Here is a 12,416-nt window from a genome sequence, read left to right as displayed (position 1 = left end):
TTTTCTGATCATATAAAGCTGGTAGGAGGTTTTCTTACAGTGCGTGCTGAATTATTATAGCATACTCACTTACTACTTACTTACTACTGAGGCTAAAATATGTGACTTTTGTTGGTAAATTAGATCTTATATCTTTCTAAGCACATACTAAGCTTTTTAAAAAAGCATGTACATTTGGTGTCTTACATTCAGAAACAAAGTATGAATAAACACAGAACAGAGCACACGGGTTGGATGGTGGCCGGTTTGGTCTGGGAACACCTCAGGTTACACCAGGTGGAGCTGCAGCACGTGGCTGAGGAGGACAATGTGGGTGTAGTTTGGATGGATGGAAGGACTTCAAAGCTGCAGCCTGTGTAAACTCAGTTTCCATCTCCCACCCTGTTCCCACGTCCGTGTGAGCTATTTTCTCCCAGTTTTAAGTCGGAGCCCAGCTGCTGATCATGGGGCTCTGCCTGTGGTGGAGATAGAAAGCCTGTGGCTCATTTTGGCCTTGGAATACAAACCTTCTCGGGCTGTATGGAAAGCCTCTGCTTGTCACACAGAGCTTCATTCTCTCGAGACTATTTTTGCAATACTTTGAGAAGTATGAACATGTTCATCTACAGAACCATTTCCAATTAACCAAAACATTATAATTACATATACAGGATTAAATATTCTCATGTATATAGTTTGTGTGTGCTCTTGGAGTGTTTGTTTTTGCACCTGGCATTTACACAGGTCTTTATTTTCTATATTACACATGCATACACATCTCCAACTGTCCTGCAGAGCATGATGAAGTGCTGATGCCATTGATGAAGGGTAGTGTGTATAATATGACGTGCTGAGGGTGGTAGTTTGTTTTCCCTTTAAATCCTAACGTGCCCCCTGCTCATGAACATATCAGTATTTATCCTTTCATCTAGGGCTTTATTTCCCTTGTACTGCTCTCACTCTCAGCTCCACCATTTCTCTTACTCTCCAATTTTTCTCCTGCGCTGTCCATTCTTCTTCTGCTCAGCCATGCATACATCACACACGGACTGAACATTGCGTTGATGCATGGCTGAGCAGAAGAAGAATGGACAGCGCAAAGTTGCAATACAAGGTGCTTAGCAATACAAAACAAATACAACAATACAATGAACATAGCACAGTAAAACAGGGTAGATGCAATATATATTTTAGTGGATTATGAACAAGACAATGCGAAGTGAAACGGTATGTTTTAAGATTTTGTTTAAAGGTATTTACAGATTGTGAAGCCTTCAGCTATTCCAGAGGTGAGGACCATAGACACTAAATGCCTTTTTAGACCCCGTATGTCTTTGTACTCACCCTGGGAATAATTAAAAGGCCAGTGTCAGAGGACCTGAGGGATATGAGGGGAGCATGCCGGGTGTTAGACTCGTATAAAGGGCCACAAATAACCCAGGGTGCTAAACACTCATTATAGTTTGAAAAAGGTCAGAAGTTTGAATGTGACTCCAGCACATCATACATTTAGCCAGAAAGGGATGTCAGTAATCAACTTTTAAACCTAATTTAACTTTGGTGGAGTTTAATTACGTGGTATATTCTGTATGAATTCATAAGCATGTACTGTCTATCTATCACCTCGGTCTATGTTAACATTATTAACATTTTGTAATAATTAATTGTCACTGTTTGCCACAAGTAATACTTTGGGTCTCCACTCCAGTTATCTATTAAAAGTCAAGCAAGTATTGTAATTGTTACTAATCTTTCAGATTTATTACCGGCATAAATGAGTGTGAGTTTATAGAACAGTTTATGTATTTTAACCAAAATACAGAGATTATTTGCATTTATTATTACAAAAAACTTAAAGGATGTGTGATCACCTCCTCACCATGCCTCGACCCACCCTCCTATTGGCTGTTCTGTTATAGGATTGATTGAATGTGTTGTTTTTATTTCTCAGACATAAACCCTATTTGCACAGGACTAGTATTACTCTTACTTAAATGTATAGGGGACATTATCCCCTAGATATGATCCATGTGTCAAGGCTCTGCATAAAATCTGCTTATATAAAAAATCTTATACCATATAATTTTTTTATTTAAAATGTTTTCATTATACAGAAAAAGCCTATTTATGTTTATATCCTATTCATAAAGGCCTCTTGCTCCGGTGGCCGTGCAAATCTCCATGCTGTGTAGCGAGATCAGCCTCCTGAATTTGCACTCAGAATTCTGTCAGAAATAATGCAGTATAATTTCAAACAACTACCACCCGGCAGAGTGCACAAAAGTAATGCATTCCTTCTTTATATTCTGGACCTTTGTGAACCGAAGGACTGTAGCATACAGTGACGCAGAAACCCCCTGAATTGCTCAAGTCGCTGTACAGGCATAAATAATAAGATAAAAGCCATTTGTCTGTGGCATTTTCCAGGTCTGAAATTGTTAACGCATTCAAATGGTGCCTGATTCAAAGGAAAAAAAGAGCGATTGCCTGCCTTAAAATACGTCCTTCACCGGAAGAAAGCCTGACCTCTTCATAATCTCAAAATGCCACAGTTCCTGTCATTCACAGATCCCTGCTTTTTTGCCTTCCAGTCGTTTCTGCAGTGGGAAAAGACTGCATCACCCACTGCTACCATCTGCCATTTTGACACGGGTTAGCAGCTTTTCAGACAAGGTATTGGCAGATACTCAATAATAAAACACTCGGATCGGGATTGTGGGCAAAAAAACTTAATCGAGACATTCCTACTTTGTGTGCAAGCTACGAGCTAAGCAAAGTAACAATGGTGTGCGTGTCAGAACTTGTGAACCAGTACAATGTTTGTTCATACATTCCTGGATAGAATAATGTCATTCAGTCAATTAATAGTAGTCCTTTAAAGGTAATTGGATGAGACAGATATGATGATATGGGACCATAATTAATTATAAAAGATCTCTGATAAAGATAATGATATTCATATATCATTATCTTTGTATATCAGATATACATTTTCCTATCTACAGATAAGAAAATAGGATAGTCATTAGCATAATAGCAGTCAAATTAATGAACATGCAGCACTAAACAAAACTACTGTGTGTACACTTTAAATTAAATTCAAGGGGTACAGAATGTTCGGAACAAGCGTTTATAATATACAGTATACATGTAGACATTTAAAACTTATTTTACCTACTGACCTGATGATGGCACTAGAAAAGGCAGAGGATCGCCATAGTTCTTACAATTAAACCTGAGGGGGAAATGAACGTCTGTACCAAATTAAATGGCAATCCATTCAATAGTTGTCGAGACATTTCACTTAAAACTGCAAATGTGGAACCATGAATGTCTGGACAGAACTTTATGCCATTCCATCCAGTAGATGTTAATATTACACTGGATAAGTAAAAACTTCATGCTGCTCGGGTAGCATGTTCCCTCATGTGAGTTTATAGTGATTTTGACGGTCAAACTCCACAGATGGGGGATTTATATTATGCTTTCATGGAGGTATTTCCCTTTCCCCTTTTATGACGGAAAAGTCTTCACGGATGAGGACTTTTTTTCTAATAACAGCTGCCTGCTGTGGTTATAACGACACCATGATGTGGTGATAGTGAACCACAACAGTTAAGTTGCTGAAACTGACTATAAAGCTCCATGAAGCAGAGGGGAGCTGCAGATGCAGGTGATTATTCTCTGTAGGTTCATTACTGTGACATTAGTCAGGTTTCAATAGAAATTAATTGCACATCTAAACTGAATTTTGGCAAAAGAAAATGCAAAGTAATGCTTGTTTTCATCCACTACTGTTATGCGATATTTAGGAGTTGGTTCATCAAGGTAAGCAGTGTTGGTGGTGCCAACCGTCCAGTTGGAAAACCTGCAGAAGATGAGGGCGCAACAAGAGGACGTAATTAGTGCCAGTCCAACCTCAAACGGTGAAAACCAATGTAGAGGACTGGACGTGGATATGTGTGTGTGTGTTTCATAATGTAAGGAAAATTACATCAGATCTGTGTGGAGCGATGAGGAGTAGAATCTTCAGTGGACATGAAAGTCACATGCTGTCTTCATTTATTCCCTTCATTGCACTATGTCACATTTTGCTTTTATCGATAAACCAACTTTTCCACCTCAGCCAAGTGTACATTTTCTTTGCGATTTTTAAAGATGTTTTCAATTTTTTTTGCATTTTCACTGCGCAAATTGAAAATGTACATAAAATCAGGAAAATGGAAACGCACCTATTGTCATATTGTTTTCACATTGACACATTATTAACAGAGAAATATCTTCTGTAGTTGCTTTAAGATAACTCCGTATTACTGCTCTTATTGGTTTAGTTGCTGCGTCACTTATCTAAACCCTTTGATTGTAAAAGCCATGTTAGAAAACTCTTCAATACTGTCCCTGTGCTCTCATATTGGATTCTTTTCCGAGCAGCTATTGATTGATCATCCCCATCGACCCCAATCTTCACGACGACCTCTGGGAGTTCACAATGTGTGAAACACAGTAAAAAAAAATGTTTTTAGCTGGGATGGAGGGACCTTAAGGCGCCCAGATGATCCAATATGTCATTTTATCTGACTGTCCAGGCTGCAGCTGCTGCAACCAACCACTGCATCAATCAACACATTCCCCCGTCAATATAAATGCAAATCATACAATCTGGTAAGGCTGTGTGGATTATGATTTAGCAGTAGACTGTCTGTGCAAAAATTATGCAGTGAAAGGTCACTGGCTCATTAAGTTGAGGCGATTGCCAGACTGGAAAAGTGAGCATAAGGGGATGAGCTGACTTGCCTGTCCACTCTACGAGCAATATTGCCGTGCCTTTTTAAGATGTTCAGAGTTAGTCTGCATCGGGTAGCAGCTGTTTGGTGTCAAATCAAATACAGTGAGGCAAACCTGCACAAGACAACTGTGTGGCCTCTTGTCATTTGATTCAATGTTCATATACACTGGAAATTAAGTTATTGTTGTATCTTTATATTTCTTTGAGCTTCTTTGATTTGATTAATATATGACGCTCTGTTACCTTTTCTTTAAATCAGGCAATAAGAATTCAATTCAGGAGAAAACAAGGGGGGGGAATGTTTGTGTGGGTAATAAAAAGCACACGACTTAAATGACAAAAAATCTAAAATATCCACTGCAAATACCGTATTATGGAGTCCCGTTGGCCAGATAACATATTGCAAATTAATATTTCACAACATGAGTGATGCTGTCAGACACACACACACACACACACACACACACACACACACACACACACACACACACACACACACACACACACACACACCTGCATGAACACCTTTGTTCTGGACTTAGTGGTAGTATAGAGTTAGAATATAGACTATATAGAGGGGGGTATTTACTGACGTATTTTATGTTGTAGAACAAAGCGTGAAAATCTCTTAAGCTTGTGTTACCCACAGACCTTATTTAAGGCATCTAACCAAAAAACACACGGAAATCATCATTTTTCGACACTCTAATGCAGGGGTCGGGAACCTATGGCTCGCGAGTCATATATGGCTCTTTCGATAACGCGATATGGCTCGCAGACAATTTTGAGCTTAACAAGTAATAAATAATTATACTGTGCCATTTTAAAGTAAAACATTTAGCAGCGGATTTGTTTTTAGTTCTCCCCTCTCCTTTCCTCCGCTGTGTGTGTGTGCGTGTGTGTGTGTGTGTGTGTGTGTAGGGGGCAGAGCCCCGCCCGTCGCGAGACTGCGCAAAGCAAGCAGTAGACCGGGGGGGGTCAAACTCATTCACAGAGGGCCAACATTAAAAACTGGGACTACGTCGAGGGCCAAACACGGTCCACATTTATTGAACAGGATACACATAAAGTGCAAAAAGATATGGAACATATTTAAGTCAACTGCAAACGGATTGCTGAGCAGTTCAATTTTAATATCTGAGCAGCAAAGTCGGCAAATGGTCTCAGTTGATCAGCAGAATGCTGTCGGGAACACAGCGGTGGAGATGTTTGTCAGTGTTTGGAAACACGTAGTGACCAAAGTTTCCTTCTGCATCCGTGTCTCCCACAGGCAGCTCGGCTTGGAACGCTCTCACTGCATCATACATGTCTGTGATCACACGGCCCTGAAGCTGCAGGTTTAACAGTGAGATGCTTCGTTATGTCGCACAAACAGTCCCGCTCGCATCGTCCCAGAGATCTGTGGTGTCTTTCCCTTTGCTTTCCAAAAACTTTCATTCCATTCACATATTTAGATTATTCCTCAAATGTATTTTCCCGTGGTTGTGCCATGCATTGATTTAACTACCAAAACTGGCGGGCCAGTTATGACGGACATATGATATTTTCTCGCGGGCCGGATATAATTGCCTTGAGTTTGACACCCGTGCAGTAAACACTGAAACTTGCACATAAATGAGATAAATAACGTAAGCGTTTAGTTATTAATAAAGAGCTCCTGTTCAATGCAACACTGATACCTCTATTAGTACTCGGAGACGTGTTATTCTTAAAAAAATGCACGCATAAAGTTGCATTCAAATTTATATATTTTTATATATGGCTCTCAAGGAAATACATAAAAAAAATATTTGGCTTTTATGGCTCTCCCAGCCAAAAAGGTTCCCGACCCCTGCTCTAATGTCACCGTGAGGTCAAGCTTTTGCTTAAATAACACTTCCATGACATTGTAACTATTACTAGATTTTCAGGAAATTTGCTTTTGATAATCCTGCCCTCCAGAGGATGAATCCGCGAGCTTGCTTTAGCACCTCTCACAGATCAAAATATCAAGCTAAGCTAACAATCCAGGTATGGTGAACGCAGACACTGATAACGGCTAATTAGTGCTAATTTATAAATAATATTAGAGTACAGATTATGTCGGTTAGTACTAATCATCAAGCCATATTATTATTATTATTTGCATTAAAAAATGTCTAAAAGGCACCACAACCACAAACAACGCAGAGAAGTGAGTTCAGTGACTCGATTTAGCTGAGGTGACACCTAGCAGACAGCTAGCGACTAGTCTTGTCAGTCAAGGCGGCCACGCACTTATCTATTCATAACTTCATAACTTCAATATAATTGAGTCGGTGAGTTACATAAAAATGTACCCTGGTACAGTTGTAATGAAAGTTGAAATTAGCTATAGAAAATAAAAACAGTTTCTGTACCAGGCTGTATCATGTCTATTTCTGCTGTAAAGTTGCTTCATTTCAACATTTGGGTCGATGGAGACGGACTCTTTTGGATACAGCCTCAAGTGGCCATTTGTGGAATACACATACACACAGGAACAAACGCGCACACACACACACACACACACACACACACACACACACACACACACACACACACACACACACACACACACACACACACACACACACAGATGAACACCTCCGTTCTGGACTTAATCTAGCAGTGGATAAACTCCAGCCTCGATTAAACAGTCCATTTGACTTACAGACCTTTCTCTCCTCCAGGGATAATTAGCCCCATTATTCCATTGATGAAGAAAAATCCCTTTAATGTTTTACCCTCTTTGTATTTTGCAGCAGCAACACAACTCCTGTGCTGCATAAAGTACTTATTTAAAAAAAAAAAAAAAGAAGAAGGATGTAATGACTGTGTGGGCGCTGGTTCAACCTCCAGATTAACCAAATGTCCACCTGTGTCAAACTGAGGTAAAGGACCTATTTGCTTATAAAATATCAACGGAACCAAGTCTTCATCATCTTTTGTACCTTCTATGACTATCAATATAAAAAGCACAGAAATATGAAGTTATTCCTCAAATATCAGAGAATATCTTGTTCTTCATTCATGTCAGCCCCTCCTTCACTGCTCTTCCCCGCAGAGGTTTCAGTGGCATGGCAGCCGTCCTCATTCTTTTTGCAAACTAATTCAGGGCGATCAGCAGCCAGGCCGATTAATTAGGCAACCGGTCGGGAGCAGGGGGAGTTTGTCACAGCAAGGTCACTGCATGAGGTGTCCATTATTCCCATCTCCCACTGAGGTATAAGTGAAGCTCATACTGGTCTCCTTTAAAGGTGAAAATAATACTAACCCATAAAGGAATACTCCGCCTGAAAGTGAACCTTCTTGAAGAAAACGTTGTTTCCAAAAACCTTCCCACAACTTGTGTATTATAATCCAAGTCTCATGTATCCAGTCGTATGCTCGCTACTTCTAGACATGCATTTCACTAAAACCTTACTATTTAAAACACTTCCGCTTAAAAATGTTGTGCTTGTGCAGGCGCTTCTCATCTGTGCAAGTACTGTTTATGTTTAAAGGCCCTGTCACACAATTCCGTATGGCAGACACGTATGCTGACGCATATGAAAATTAGCATATACAACGTATATGAACGTATACAGAGCCTATTGATAGAGTATCACGTACTTATAAAAAACTTATAGCCAACGTATTCTACGAATGCCCAACAGATGGATAACGCATTCCTAGCGTATTCCTTCGCCGTATGATGGAAACGTTTGTCGGTGTATACGAAATATCGGCAATACGCTGGTGTACGTTGTTGAACGCTGAGTATATGAATGGCAGTGAAACATTTTTGAACATGCTCAAAAAACGTTTCACGGCCATTCATATACGTTCATGAACATTGTATATGTTAATTTTCATATGCGCCAGCATATGTTTCTGCCTTACGGCACTGTGTGACAGGGCCTTTAGTATATTCATTTGTAAGGTTTTATCAAAAATGTATTTGTTTGTGAAGTAGTGAGTATGTGACTGGATTGATGAGACGCCCCTCACACTACTACATTTTAGATTCTTCTTCAGTATGAAAGTAATCCAGTGATAGTTGTCTTTACATCCATGTGTACATTGCAAACAGGAACTGCTAATAGATCATTTGGCATACTTTTAAAAGTTAAACACATATATAAAGTAATTAAAAGGCTCCAGCACAGTGGTCCAGTTTGTGTCTGAATGGGGGCCCACTGTCACAGTTCTTGCACTACTGTTTTATTTTGAAGTGTTCACTCCCCCTTGTTATATGTCTAGTGATACTTCCTGTCTGTGTCTTTACCCTCCCTTCTGATTGTTAATGTGTTCCTCCTGTGTCCATTTACTCTGCCCTTGTGTTTCTGCCTTTCCCCCCAGCTGTGTCTTGTTCCCTTGTATGGTGTCTGTGTATTTAGCCCTGTCTGCCCCAGTGTGTTTTGTGGGATTGTCATTAATGTTAGGTCGTGTTCTGCGGATGTTCTGCGGGTGTTCTGCGGGTGTTTGTTGTGCTCGTGTTCTGCTCCACCCTGGATTGGTTTGTGTTTTGGTTACTTTGTATTGTTGTATTCTAGATTCGGCTTTGTTTTAATAAAGCTCGCATTTTGTTAAACCCTCATCCTGCATTCTGCTTTTGTGTCCTCACCTTTACCACACCGTGACAGTACAATCCCACCAAAAATGGACCCAGCAGTGCTTGACGATGAGGATTATCTAAGTCTTTATGTTGAGATAATATGTATTTTGCGGGAATGGAAAGAGGCCGCATGTGGAAGGGACCAGCAGACCCTTCTTCATGAGGCCCGCAGCGAGGTAGCAAAGAAGCCCTGGTTGAGGAGTCTTCTGCCTGAGGCACTCGGGGATTTCCTCAACCTTGCCGATCGGTCTGCTTTTCCATCAGCTCTGCAGACCCCGGATGTCTCCCTGCCCCCTCTGCAGACCCCGGCGGTCTACTTGCCGCCTCTGCAGACCCCGGCCGCCTCCCTGCCGTCTCTGCAGACACCGGCCATCTACCTGCCGGACCTCCGCAGACTCCAGTTCCCGCTGCCGGACCTTCGCAGACTTCAGTTCCCGCTGCCGGACCTCCGCAGACTCCAGTTCCAGCTGCCGGACCGCCGCAGAACCCCCTGCCGGACCTCCACAGACTCCAGTTCCCGCTGCCGGATCTCTGCTGACATCCGCCCCAGAGGTTCCCCAGCTACCCCTCAATAACCCAGACCATGGGCTCCCTCTGTCCCTCGATACCCCAGTCCCTGTGCTCCCTCTGTCCCTCGATACCTCAGCCCCTGTGCTCCCTCTGTCCCTCGATACCCCAGCCCCTGTGATCTGTCTGTCCCTCGATACCTCAGCCCCTGTGATCCCTCTGTCCCTCGGGACCCCAGCCCCTGTGCTCCCATCTCTTCCCGAGACCCCTGTGCTCCCATCTCTTCCCGAGAACCCTGTGCTCCCATCTCTTCCCGAGAACCCTGTGCTCCCATCTCTTCCCAATACTCCCCTTGACTCCGGAGACCCACGTGTTCCCCTTAACTCCCGAGACCCCCATGTCCCCGTTGACGCTCGAGATCCCCGTGTTCCCCCCGTCTGTCGAGACCCCAGTGACTCCGGCCCGGTCTCCTTTCATTACATTCATTATAAATGTACATACATTCACATTCACACAGTCACATGGAATGAAATACAAAAATAAATGGTGTGAATGCTACAGAAAAACAATGTATACCCTAGACAACCCAATATACGCACATAGTTGTAGCTATATAGCTATGGCCTAGTCAAAACTTTAAAATAAAATGTTACTGCAGTTTATTATTAATCATTTTCGAACCTCAATTTAAAACTCCCATGATCTTAATTAAGAACCCACTCTTTGTCCTCCTGTCCGTCTATTTGAGCCCTCCCCAGCAACCTGAGTTCTTAGAACATTATAATTAAATATTATATAGTTATTATTTCCCCTCTCTTTTTGTTTTTATTTTCTCCTCTCTTAAATATTGATACAAGAGATACAGAAATGGCAGATTAGAAGTATATAAATGTGATGTTTAGGAGACAGGTTTGCTGATGTTGACAGGCCTCATCCATAAACATACACACACATCTAGATACACTTTGCTTCTGTAATTGGCCAATAGTAGTGTACAATTTCCTGTGGTCCATCATGTATTATGTTTTTAATCTGTGACATTTCTATAATATTCCTAACATGATTTAAGGAATCACTCATTAGGGGCAAATACTATAGAGATTTTGAAATCACATTATGAATGAATATGCTGCTCTCTTCTGGCTACACTATGAACTACATTTATTTTAAAGCCACAAGAAGTTAATTATAATAATTTTAATTTTAATAGTACAAAAATAACGTCTGAGCGTTAAATTCAAACACGCAAAGAGTGAACACCAAACCTCTATCACTAAAGGCTGATGGACCAAAATGATAAAAATTAAATAAAAAAATACAAATTACAATACATTTAAATAAAAACATGAAATATGCACAATAACGATGATGCTCAAATGCTTCTATCTTCATTTATTGCTCTTGGTATGCTTTCATTTCTGCAAAGTGCAATCTGTCTAGTCAAGAGAAGTGACAGTTGAAAATAACCTGAGCAGGCGAATTTACAGTACAGCTGCACTTCTCAACCAATCAAGTTAAAGAAAATGAATCAACAATTTGGTTTGATAATTAGGCTATACAGTTTTTTTTATTTAGTGTAGCGACATGACAGGTGTGATGAGACCAGACAGAGTCTAATACAGGCATCAAAATGACAAGACGAGTGAGTGGTGTGTGTATTAGTGTGAGTGCAGGGCAGTTTATTGTGTAGTTTTTTATGCAGGTGTATGTGAGTGTAGAGAAGCTGTGGCGGGGGGGGGGGGAGCAAAATATATATATATATATATATATATATATATATATATATAGTTTTTTTCTTCTTTTCCAATTTAGGAGGATGAGTACTACTTTTATAACTAAACGCTTATGTTATTTATCAAATTTATGTGCACGTTTCTGTGTAAGTATCTAAATATGTGAATGAAATGAAACTGCCCCGGGAAAAACTGACGGGACTAACGACAGCCTGCAATGTGATGAAAAGAGCTGATTAGTGCAGGATGCGGGAGAAGATGCAGCAGGATAACTGTCCAGGTGAGCTGACGGTGTATCACTGCTTCACACACCAGGAAGCGCTGTGTTGTAAAGCTCTGGAGATGGAACATGTATTAAGCACCGTAACACAGACAGGAAAATTCATAAGAGTCAATGTAAGTCTTTTCCTGAGGAGATACATTCTGAACATGGCAGTGCGATGGCTCAGTCGAGGGAAAGTGCTGGATAGATTTTTCGAGTTGCGTGAGGAAATCTGGCCGTTTTTGGAAGCAAAGGGAAACACACCACAGATCTCTAGGACGAAAAGTGGCGATGTGAGCTGGACTGTTTGTGCGACATAACGAAGCATCTCACTGTTAAACCTACAGCTTCCAAGCTGCCTGTGGGAGACTCTGATGCAGCAAACACTGACAAACCATCGCCACCGCTGTGTTCCCGACTGCGCATGAACTGCTCACCAATCCGTTTGCAGTTGACGTGGAAACAGCACATGTGAACATCCAAATGGAGCTGATTGACCTCCAGTGTAACGACACACTAAAGGCAAAGTATGACTCTGTGGGCGCTGCAGTT

This window comes from Cottoperca gobio, chromosome 12, assembly GCF_900634415.1.
Source record: "Cottoperca gobio chromosome 12, fCotGob3.1, whole genome shotgun sequence".
Lineage (NCBI taxonomy): Eukaryota > Metazoa > Chordata > Actinopteri > Perciformes > Bovichtidae > Cottoperca > Cottoperca gobio.
This window is presented reverse-complemented; position numbering follows the sequence as displayed.